This window comes from Mauremys mutica, chromosome 4 (genome assembly GCF_020497125.1).
Source record: "Mauremys mutica isolate MM-2020 ecotype Southern chromosome 4, ASM2049712v1, whole genome shotgun sequence".
Taxonomy (NCBI): Eukaryota; Metazoa; Chordata; order Testudines; family Geoemydidae; genus Mauremys; species Mauremys mutica.
This window is the reverse complement of record NC_059075.1, coordinates 152,181,487-152,192,410: the sequence shown is the minus strand read 5'-3', so window position 1 is coordinate 152,192,410 and position 10,924 is coordinate 152,181,487. Positions and strand designations below refer to the sequence as shown.

General features: G+C 48.6%; 1 long non-coding RNA gene across 1 annotated transcript; it reads right to left on the bottom strand.

The window, feature by feature from the left end:
- Window positions 1–2,459: 2,459 nt before the first annotated feature.
- Window positions 2,460–5,656, bottom strand: LOC123368381. The gene is made up of 2 exons (XR_006578747.1): window positions 5,248–5,656; window positions 2,460–2,770 (listed from the first exon to the last, which is right to left on the bottom strand). It is a non-coding gene; the product is annotated as an uncharacterized LOC123368381 (long non-coding RNA).
- Between the last annotated feature and the right edge of the window lie 5,268 nt (window positions 5,657–10,924).

The following is a 10,924-nucleotide window of genomic DNA, read 5'->3' as shown; positions in this document are numbered from 1 at the left end:
TCATAAACATCTCTCCCTTATTCTCACAGAGATTATGGGGCACACAGCAAGCAGCAATAACAATCGGACACTAGGCAATTTGCATCATAAACATCTCCCCCTTATTCTCACAGATATTATGGGGCACACAGCAAGCAGCAATAACAATGGGAATGTTGGTTGCACTGAGGTCTGACCTACTCAGCAAACAGCACCAGCGAGCTTTTAAATGTCCAAAGGCACATTCTACCACCATTCTTGCTCAGCCTATAGTTGAACTGCGCCTTACTACTGTCCAGGCTGCCTGTGTATGGCTTCATGAGCCATGGGAGCAACGGATAAGCTGGGTCCTAATATTCCCCCATGAGACCCCACACGTACCCTCCCTAGGCCCCTCTAGTCACTCCTCCTGCACCCCCAAAATAACCCCCTCAGGGTCTGCCTAAATAGCTGCCTTAGGGCCCCCAATACCTTCTCATTTACTCCCCAATATAGACCCTTCAGGTGCTAAATAGCCCCCTTAGTCTCCCAGTATCATCCCCTCATGAACCCTCAAAACAGACCCCTTTGAGAGCCCCAATATTCCTGCTCATGGACCTCCCAAGAGGCTACCCCAATGTGTCCCCCCCAGTCAGCCCCCTCTTTACCCCAGTGACAGTTGGGTCCGTTACTGCCCCTCCCCCCTCTGGCTTGCGCTGCAGGAAGGAGTTCCACAGGGCGGGGGAGGGGTAGTTTAACGATTTTAACTGACAATGGAGGGAGCTTGGGGGGGGGGAGGTTCATGAGGGAATATTGTGGGCCCCCTGGGGGGCTATTGGAGAGACTCTGAAGAGGGATTTGGGGGTTGTTTGAGGGAGCTAGGATCCATGGGGGAATATTAGGGGCTCCTCACTGGGGATATTGGGGGCATCTTTGAGGGTTGGGCACTCAGGGAGCTTTTGAGGGAGTCTCTGAAGCAGATATTGAGGATCCAAGGTTGCCGGTCCTTAGTAGGACTAGGAGGTCCCCAGGACTGCCAGGGGGAGAGGGGGCAAGTGGGGCAATTTGCCCCAGGCCCCCATGAGAATATAGTTTTCTATAGTATTGCAACATTTTTTATGGACGGGGCCCCCAAAATTGCTTTGCCCCAGGCCCCCTGAATCCTCTGGGTGGCTCTGGAGGTCCCTGAGGAGCTTTCAGGAAGCCCTCAGGTGGGTATTGGGGTGGTCTTTGATGGAGGCATTAGAGTCTCTGAGGAGAGATATCAGGGGCCACTCAAAGTTCCTATCATGAGGTCTCCCAAGGTTGTATATTGAGGTGTCTCTGAGAGAGAGATTTTGGGATGTCTCTGAGGGGGATATCTGTATGTAAGAAGCACTAGGCTCACACAACTGTGTAACGTGTAGGGTCTGGAGGGGAGCAGCGTGCAGTAGTTACAGCAGGGGGGCTGAGAAGGGAGGGAGTTGGGAATCAGGACTCCTGGGTTCCACCTCTGGCTCTGTCAGGGGAATGGGGTCCAGTGGTTACAGGGAGTCACGACTCAGCCTCAAAGATGAGTCTTGTGGCCTTGTTGGACTGAGCTTTCTCCCCAGCCATCCCATGACTGTGACACTCACACCCTGACCATGAAACTCACTGTAGGCAAAACAAAATGCAACTTGGTGGCTTGATTTAGCAACCAAACAAACCGCCACAACAAAATCTCCATATGGGGTGAGGGGAAGAAACTTAAAATATGTAAGTTGCATGGGGAAGAAAATATACACACTTGTATTGTGTTCAGAGCTCAACTGTGTAGGTGAGTGTAATATAAAAACTCTGGGTTCCATTCCCGCCTCTGAAAGCCAGCCTGACCCCGGCAGCCCTGCAACATCTAGGCGATATGGGGATTGGGAGATGGGGCTCTTCAGCTCTAGGGCACTAGTTTTAACTCAGCCCCAGGTTGGGGGGACTGGTATGAAGGACGAATGGGATATGGGACTTTTCCCCTACTGCATTCCAATCTACCTACAGGCTGGAAGGGCTGGTTGGAGGAGCAGCAAATGGGATATGACCCATTCCCCTGTACATCACCAGCCTCTGGGAGACTGGTTAGCTGGCTGGAGTAGGGAATGAGATAAAGGGCTCTTTACCTCAAGGGCACTTATTCCAATGTTTGAAATCTCCCATACAGCAGTTGGGACTGAAACTGTTCCCATTGGGAAGTCATTTGCTGTGAAATGAGTACAGCGGGGCCTACTTCCTAGCAAAACAGGAGTCCACATCTCCATTTCCCCACTTCTTGCAATCAACAAAAAGGCTGAGGCACTGGACAGGTCATGAGCGCTGAACTCCCCTTTCCCATGATTGATATCCCTCAAGGGCAGGCCTGAGGTGTGGTGGAGCAGAAATTTTCCCTGCTGCTGCCAGGCTGTACTCTCTCTGGGCGGACACACAGGATTCACTCGCCAGGGTCTGCATTTCCCCAACGCTAAATGGACCAGAAAAATAACAGCAGTAAGTAACAACTGTAAAAATATCTCTTTTATTTGATCAAAAATAGGAATGGTAGAAATCTGTGGTCATCCTGAGCAGAGAAAGGCAAAAGCCGTAAGACACCGAGGCAGGAATTGGAGCGAGGCAGGAGTGGCAGAGAAAGGTGTCTGTGATGCTTCTGTGACTTTCATTGTTGACCATGGGCATGTGCCGAGAGACCCAGGTGGGTGGCAGAATCATGAGTTTTCTTGCTGTCTCTGTGTGGCAGGATTTGGAGCTCTTTAGAGGGGAAAGTGCATTTTGTTGTCTGGGATGTTTTCTTTTTCATTAGATTCTCCTGTAGGGAGAATTTGGTAGGAAGTGATTAGCAAAGCATTTTTCTTTGTGCAAACCACAAAGCACTTTAGAGTCATAAAGTCATAGAGTTTAAGACCAGAAGGGCCAATGGACCATGTAGTCTGACCTCCTTCATATCACAGGTCACCAACATCACCCAGCACCCAACAGCCGTCACTAGACCAAAGTATTGCAGCCCTCAGGAGACTAGACTATTATGTGCCAGAGGCAGAGAATAGAAGGGACCGAGGTGCTCCAGTGCCCGAGGCCCCTGCAATGACAGGGAAATGATTTAAGTGAGATATACCCAATTAATCAGATATATCCAGAACTATCAGTTGCATGCATACAAAATGGGAAATGACTACTTGGGAAGAAATACTGCAGAAACGGGTCTGGGGGTCATAGTGCATTTCAAGCAAACAAGTCAGCAATGTAACATTGTTGGAAAAACAACAACAAAAACCATAATTCTGGGATGTATTAGCAAGAGAGTTGTAAGCAAGACATAAGAAGTAATTCTTCCGCTCTACTCCACGCTGATTAGCCTCAGTTGGAGTATTGTGTCCAGTTCTGGGTGCCACATTTCTGGAAAGATGTGGACAAACTGGAGAAAGTCTAGAGAAGAGTGACAAAAATGATTAAAGGTCTAGAAAACATGAGCGATGAGGGAAAATTGAAAAAATTGGGTTTCTTTAGTCTGGAGAAGTGAAGACTGGGACGGGGGGACACACAATAACTGTTTTCAAGTACGTAGACGGTTGTTACAAGGAGGAGGGAGAAAAATTGTTCTCATTAACGTCTGAGGATAGGACAAGAGGCAATGGACTTAAATTGCAGCAAGGGAGGTTTAGGTTGAACATTAGGAAAAGCTTCCTAACTGTCAGGGTAGTTAAGCACTGGAATAAATGGCGTAGGGAGGAATCTCCATCGTTGGAGGTTTTTAAGAGCAGGTTAGACAAATACCTGTCAGGGATGGTCTAGATAATACTTAGTCCTGCCTTGAATGCAGGGGTCTGGACTAGAAGACCTCTCGAGTTCCCTTCCAGTCCTACAATTCTATGATAATCCTGGCAAGTCACTTGCACTCACACTGCAGAGGAAGGTGAAACTTCCCCCAAGGTCCCTTGCCAGTCTGTCCTGGGGGAAAATTCCTTCCTGACTTTCTCTATGGTGATCAGTTAGACCCTGAGGATGTGAGCAAGAACCAGCCAGCCAATCACTTGAGAGAGAGACTGCTTGATTTCACCGCAGAGCCTGAGCCTGCCCCAGTCCATTTTCCACCTCCAGCCTTGGCCATCCCTGATGCTTCAGAGGAAGGAGATAAAAAAACCAACAACTCCAGAATACATTGAGGTGGGGGGATGTCCCTTCATGACCCCTGCAGGAGACCGTTTGAAACCCTGAAGCATGAGCTTTTTAGGAGCAAAAAAAAAAGTAGGGATCTGTACTGAAGTGCAGCCACCTCTGGGATGGAACATGGCAGCTGTATACCAAGTACACAGCAACATTACACAGGGATTGCTCATGCAGTGCGGAAATACAACCATTTCTGGAGTGAGACTGTTGAACAGCCACATGGCAGTGCTATAGGAAAGAAGTGAAGGAGAAGCCTTCACTGCAGGAAGAAACTGCAGGAAGAGTTTAAGAAGTCAGAATGAATATTCCTGAGCTGGGATCCGACTGGGAGCCTGGGCTTTCAAAAAAGTCTCACAGGATTTTTGTCTGGCCACGAGTGATCAAGGCTTTGATTTTAAATCTCATCACACAAACACATGCAGAAGCAACCAGCCTTTACCACTAAAGGAGTATAATCTTCGAGAGTGGGTACGTAAATAAAATTTTTTTGGGTCTGTTCAAAAGCATCTGGCGGTCCAGATTTGGCCTGTGGCTCACCTATTTACTGCCCCGGCACTAGAAGCTTGAATTAGGACAACCTAAGTATTTTCTCACCGTTTCCAAAACTTCACATGCGAATAACTTTCAGAACTAAGAAAGGGCTGGCTTGGAACTGGTACCCCCTTGAGGGGAAATGCCCCCGTATCCTATTCCCCAACACCCAGAGCCACGTACCCCCCTGCCCTGGGGCAGGATCGGAATTGGCACCCCCTAACCGGCAAAAGCCCCATCTCTCATTCCCCAACCCCCGTAGCCAGCCAGTCCCCCGTTCAGGGGCTGGATAGGAACTGGCAGCCCCTAAGAGCAAAGACCCCAGATCCCATTGCCCGCTAAGCCAGCCAATACCCGTGATCTGAGATTGGATAGCAGCCGGCACCCCCTATAGGGAACCCAGCCAGTTACCCTGCCTTTAGCAGAGCTGTTCCCTGGAGCAGGGATCTGCTCGACAGCATCGCCCCCTTGAGGCTTTCTTCCTCCCGCCCAGAAATCGAAAGTGAAAGCAACAAAGCGCTTGATGAGCCAGGAATGGGCAGAAATTACGGCTCCTTGTGGGCCCAATCCGGAGTCAGATCCCCTCACCTCTTATACCCCCTCCAGCCTGGCAGCCAAGTCCCTCTGGTTGATGTCCTCCAGCACCTGCTTGGCCATCTGTATGGCCCCCATCTCCAGGTAGTAGCTGATCATCAGGCTGCACACATCTAGGCAGTCCGCCCGCTCCAGCCGACCCCGGGGGATGTTGCTGCAGCCCGAGGGCGGCTGGGCCTGGTTCAGCTTCACCTTGAACTTCTTGAAGTCCATCTCTTCCAGCTCCTCCAGGACATTCTCCAGCCGGTCCCGCGCGCTCATTCGTATTGCAGCGGCAGCCCCCACAGCTTCGAAACTCTCCTTTTTCCTCCTCCTGTGTCGCCACCCCTGTCTCCTCCCCCAGGCCCTAGCCTGGGAACCAATGCTCTGAAAGGCAAATGATTTCCTGGAAACCAGGGCAGGTTGGCTTTGTGTAAGGCGCTCCAGATCCCCGTGGAAATTGCACCATGTGCCTTATCAGAGAAAGCCTCATCAGCCCCTTAGGGACCTGGGGTGGGGTTGAAACTGCCTTTCGCCCTTGCCCTGTCTCTTTCTGACTAGTTAGCCTTGGCAGACTCTGTGAGCTCTTTTAAGGGTTTCCGCTTCCCAGACTGATTTCCTAGGGAAATTTGATAATTGAGGGTTTGATGCTATTTTTTTTTGTTTGTTTTTTTACCCAGGGGAGCAAAATGTACAGGCACAAGCCGAACATTTGAAAAGCAGCTCCCTTGGCCAAACATCTTTCCCAGGCTGAGTGGGCCACAGAGATTGAAAATCCATCTGATGGGCGCATTGGGGGGAGGGGAGGGACAGAGAGAGTGTATGCACGCGCCCATACAGGAGGAGTGTCAGGTATCCAGGGCAGGTTGACGTGCATGGGCAGGGGAGGGTGTGGGAGTGGAGGTGGAGGTGGAGAAGTCCTCCCCTCTGCTGCCAGGACTGCACCTACTCTGGGTGACCAGATAGTGTGTGTGAAAAATCAGGACGGGGTGGGGGGTAATAGGCGCGTTTATAAGAAAAAGCCCCAAATATCGGGACTGTCCCTATAAAATCAGGACATCTGGTCACCCTAGTGGGGACACCCTGTGGGACTTGTTCACACACAGAAGCTGTACCTTTTAAACTATACTGGTATACTTACACCCCGCTAGTGTTGGGACGCGTTTTATCAGTATAAAGGCGATTGCAGTGGTATTGTTTATTCCTGTATGGGAAGGGGAATAAGGGGAATGTATAACTGCATCCACGCTAGAGGTTGTACCAGGATAACTATTTTTTGTAAAAAATCACCCTCCTAACGGAAACAGCTAGCCCCCCCCCCAATCTTTGAGTGGACTAAGCCTCAGGCTATGTCCACACTATGTCCACTGTAAGGTCTCCTGTGTAGCTGCTCTGTGCTGGCAGGAGAGAGCTCTCCCGCCCGCATAATTAAACCACCCCCAGAGCGGCGATAGCTACATCAGCGTCTCTTACCAACCTAGCATTGTCCGCACTGGCACGTTTGTCGGTGAAACTTTTGTCGGTCGTGTGAGTGTTTTTTTTCACACCCCTGACCAACAAAAGTTATACAGACAAAAGCCTCCGTTATACCAACAAAAGTTATACCGACGTAGCCTCCGTTTCCAGGGTCCACCACTCTGATGCTAAAATTTGCGAGAAAAAGATAACAACAAGGGGAAACAATTTGAAAAGTTGAATTGTTTTGTATTTGAATCAGAGACAGAGAATTCTTTGGGGATCCTGGGGCTTGGGAAGATGAATGAGGAATGTCCCAGTGATCTGTGCTGGCTGTGGTCTGTGTCACAGCTGTTGCTGACTCTTTCATATACTGACCACTCTCAACTTGGTTCAATATATATATATATATATATATATCAATATCAGGACTGGAAGGGACCTCAGGAGGTTATTGAATCCAATCCCCTGCTCAAAACAGGACCAATCCCCAGGCAAATTTTTGCCCCAGATCCCTAAATGGCCCTCTCAAGGGTTGAATTCACAACCCTGGGGTTAACAAACCAATGCTCAAACCACTCAGCTATCATCCACAGCCCCTCAGAACAGCCTTATCTTCTGCAATTTCCCCTAGATACTAGGCTCACTACACTGGCTTTGATCATTGCACAGCAGAAAAGCATAAGGAAGATTTAAGAGAAAGTGGAAAGGAAATATACATAATTAGCATCTGAGAGGAGCCCTCACTAGAACCTTTGGGTATATATTGATCTGAACTGCTATCCATTACTTTGGTGTGACTCTGGAGTGACTCCATTTAAGTCAACTGATCTCAGTTATACCAGGGCAAATCTGGAGTGACACTACTGAAGTCAGTGATTTCAGTTACACCCTTCAGAATCAGGCCCTAAACCAACTACTGCTCTGCAGTGGATAATTCAATTACATTCTTCTCCCATCTCCCAGATCATTTAGCAGCTTTTATTTACTGACACTGCGAGTTTGAGTGTTTTCAGAGAAAGGAAGTAGGACCCTTGTTGGCAGTGATTAACTTTCCACAGAAATACCTGTGTCCAGAGCACTTTTGCCAGCAAAGCCCCAGGGAAGGAATATATGGGAACACACTAACTATCCCATCCACTATGCCACAAGAATGATTACAGGCTTAGAAAACATGCCTTAAGGTGAAGACTCAAGGAACATGTGATAGGGAACACTCCCCCACACTGGTTCTGAGATGGCTGATGTGGGCCAGGCAGGCCCCATTAGCCAATTAGGTAGCAAGATGAGGGAATGATGGGTGAGAGGAAAGCCCTAATTAGGAGGAAGTTCACCTGAGCAGAGGTAGGCAGGGCTAGAATAAACTCAGGAAGTTGGTCACAGTAAAGGCTGGTGGGAGGAAGTTGGTGGTTGCCTTCTGGGTAGTAGAGAGAGAAGGAGGGAACCCAGGGAAAAAAGTAGGTCCTTGGCTCAGCCTGGTGGGAAAGGAATCCTGAAGACAGTAGGGTGGAGAAGAGCACCTTGTGGGAAGCAGCTTTGTGGGAGTGGTGGCTAGTAGCATGGTTGGTGACTGAACCTTGGCTGCGTTGTAGGGTCCCTGGGCTGGAACCCAGGTAGAGGATGGGCCTGGGTTACCCTCCCTGCCACAGGGGAGTGGCACCATCAGGATAGTGAACTGGAAGACTGCCTGGGCCACTGTGGGAATGACAGCATGTGAGGACTACTGGATGCCACTTGAACAGAAGAAACTTTGATGGACACTACTCTGGAAGGTGGGAACGCTGAGCAGAGTCATAAAGAGGCAGCAGCAACTTCTACAGCGAGAGGTGGGGCTGCAGACAGAGAGAGCAATGGTGTGAAACTGCAGGAAGGGGCCAAGTATCAGAGGGGTAGCCGTGTTAGTCTGGATCTGTAAAAGCAGCAAAGAGTCTTGTGGCACCTTATAGACTAACAGACGTTTTGGAGCATGAGCTTTGGTGGGTGAATGCCCACTTCGTCGGATGCAGGAAGGGGCGTTGGCCTTGCAGAGCTAATCCCCAGAGCGACCAGGAAGAGGCATTATCCTGTGGTGAGTAGAGCATCCTACCACGGAGCCTAATCTACTTATCTTAACAAAGAGGGGGCTAAAGGGTGACTTGATCAGTCTGTAAATTACTAGATGTGTGTGTGGGGGGGGACGGACAAATGGGCTCTTCAGTCTGGTGGACAAAGGTAAAATATGCCTGAAATTTGAAACTAGACAAATTCAGACTGGAAATAAAGTGTCCGTGTTTAACAGTGAGGGTGATTAACCATTGAAACAATTTGCCAAGGGTCACGGTGGATTCTCCATTTCAGGTCATTTTAAAATCCGAATGGGACATTTCTCTAAAAGGTCTGCTCTGGGTCAAACAGGAATTATTTTAAGGAGGTTGTATGGCTTCTGTGATACATGAGTTCCAACTGGCCTGGGAATCTGAGGCAATAAATACAGCAAAGGGAGGCTCAAGGGAGAGATTAGAGAGGTAGCAGGATCAGACTCTGGAGGGGGAAGCATTAAGAACTGGGTCAAGAGAATTTTTTGGGATGTGAGAAACAGCCTGGGCTATTTTTACCTATCGAAAGATGTGGATTCTTAAATGTAGAACGTCAAGCTCTGCTATTAACGTGGCCGTGTCTGATAGTAGAAAGGTGGCGTATACATTTAGAGCAGTGGGTTAGAACTTGTTCTAGAGTTAGAAGTGTAAAGTAGCAGTTTCTAAATTTCTCCCTCCCTGTTTCCTTTTCTCTGTAGCTTTTTTCCCTTGTTCTGATCTCTGTTTCTCTCACTTTGTCTCTATGTCCTGGTCTCTCTCCCCTCCCAATCCCACTTTACGCAGCCTATGCACAGTGGAACCAGACCTGCCCATCGTGACTCCTTTGCGCTGTGTTGTTCTATTATTTGGTTTATCTGGAAGCTTTTGGTGCCTGAGCAGAGGCAGGATCTGTGGCTTGCAGCTATAAGTGTAGTTTGACTTCTGTATTTGGGGGGGCTCCAGTAAGGCCAATGGGTCATTCCTGAGGGCCAGATTCCATGCATGCCCACAGGGGCACCTTTCCAGATTTTTTGTGTGTGTGTGTGTGGGGGGCAATTTAGGCAACTGAAAACTCTAGGGTTGTGTGTTTTGTTTTTGTTTGCAGATAATACCTTAGAAATTATCTGACAGGAGCACTGTATCTAATTCTTGTATCAAGAAAGAAATTTAAATAAATATTGGACCCACTCAGCTCTAATACTAACATGTTCTGACATCTTGTGGCAAGTCACTTGAGACACTGGTTAGGTTTAGAATTGTAATGTCTATTCTTATTCGGATCTTCTGACTAAAGTCAGAAGGAACCATCGTGATCGTCTTTCTAGTCTGACCTCCTGCATGTCACAGGCTACAGAACCTCACCCACTCACTCCTGTAATAGACCCCCTAATCGCTTGCTGAGTTGGTGAAAACTGTGGGCAGGTCTACGCTACAAACTCTTCTGTGGTGCTTTGATGATGAAGATGCTCTAAGCCAGGGGTCGGCAACCTTTCAGCAGTGCTGTGCCGAGTCTTCATTTATTCACTCTGATTTAAGGTTCCGTGTGCCAGTCATACATTTTAACTTTTTTTTAGAAGGTCTCTTTCTACAAGTCTATAATATATAACTAAACTATTGTTGTATGTAAAGTAAATAAGGTTTTTAAAATGTTTAAGAAGCTTAATTTAAAATTAAATTAAAATGCAGAGGGCCCCCCTCCGGACTGGTGACCAGGACCCAGGCTGTGTGAGTGCCACTGAAAATCAGCTCCCGTGCTGCCTTCGGCACCTGTGCCATAGGTTGTCTACCCCTGCTCTAAGCCTATGGGAGACAGCTTTCCTGTTGGCTTAGTTATTCCACCTCCGTGACTGTTTACATGGGGAGGTTAAAGTACGTGGCTTTTTCACAACCCTCAGCGATGTAGGTATACAAAGTATGTGTGTGGTGTAGACCTGGCCGGAGTCTGCGCTACAAGCTAGGGGTGTGATTCACAGCTTGTACTGACACACACTAGCTCTCCTCAAGCTAGCGTGAGACTAGATTGCAGTGCAGCATGGGCAGCAGCAGCGAAGGCAGGGCTTAGCCGTGCTGTGTGAGTACCAACTGGGTTCAGGCGGGTTTGTACTCGGAACAGCTGAGCGATGCCTATGCTGCCACGGCTACACTATTTATACTCCCGCTCGCTTGATGAGAACTAGTGGTAG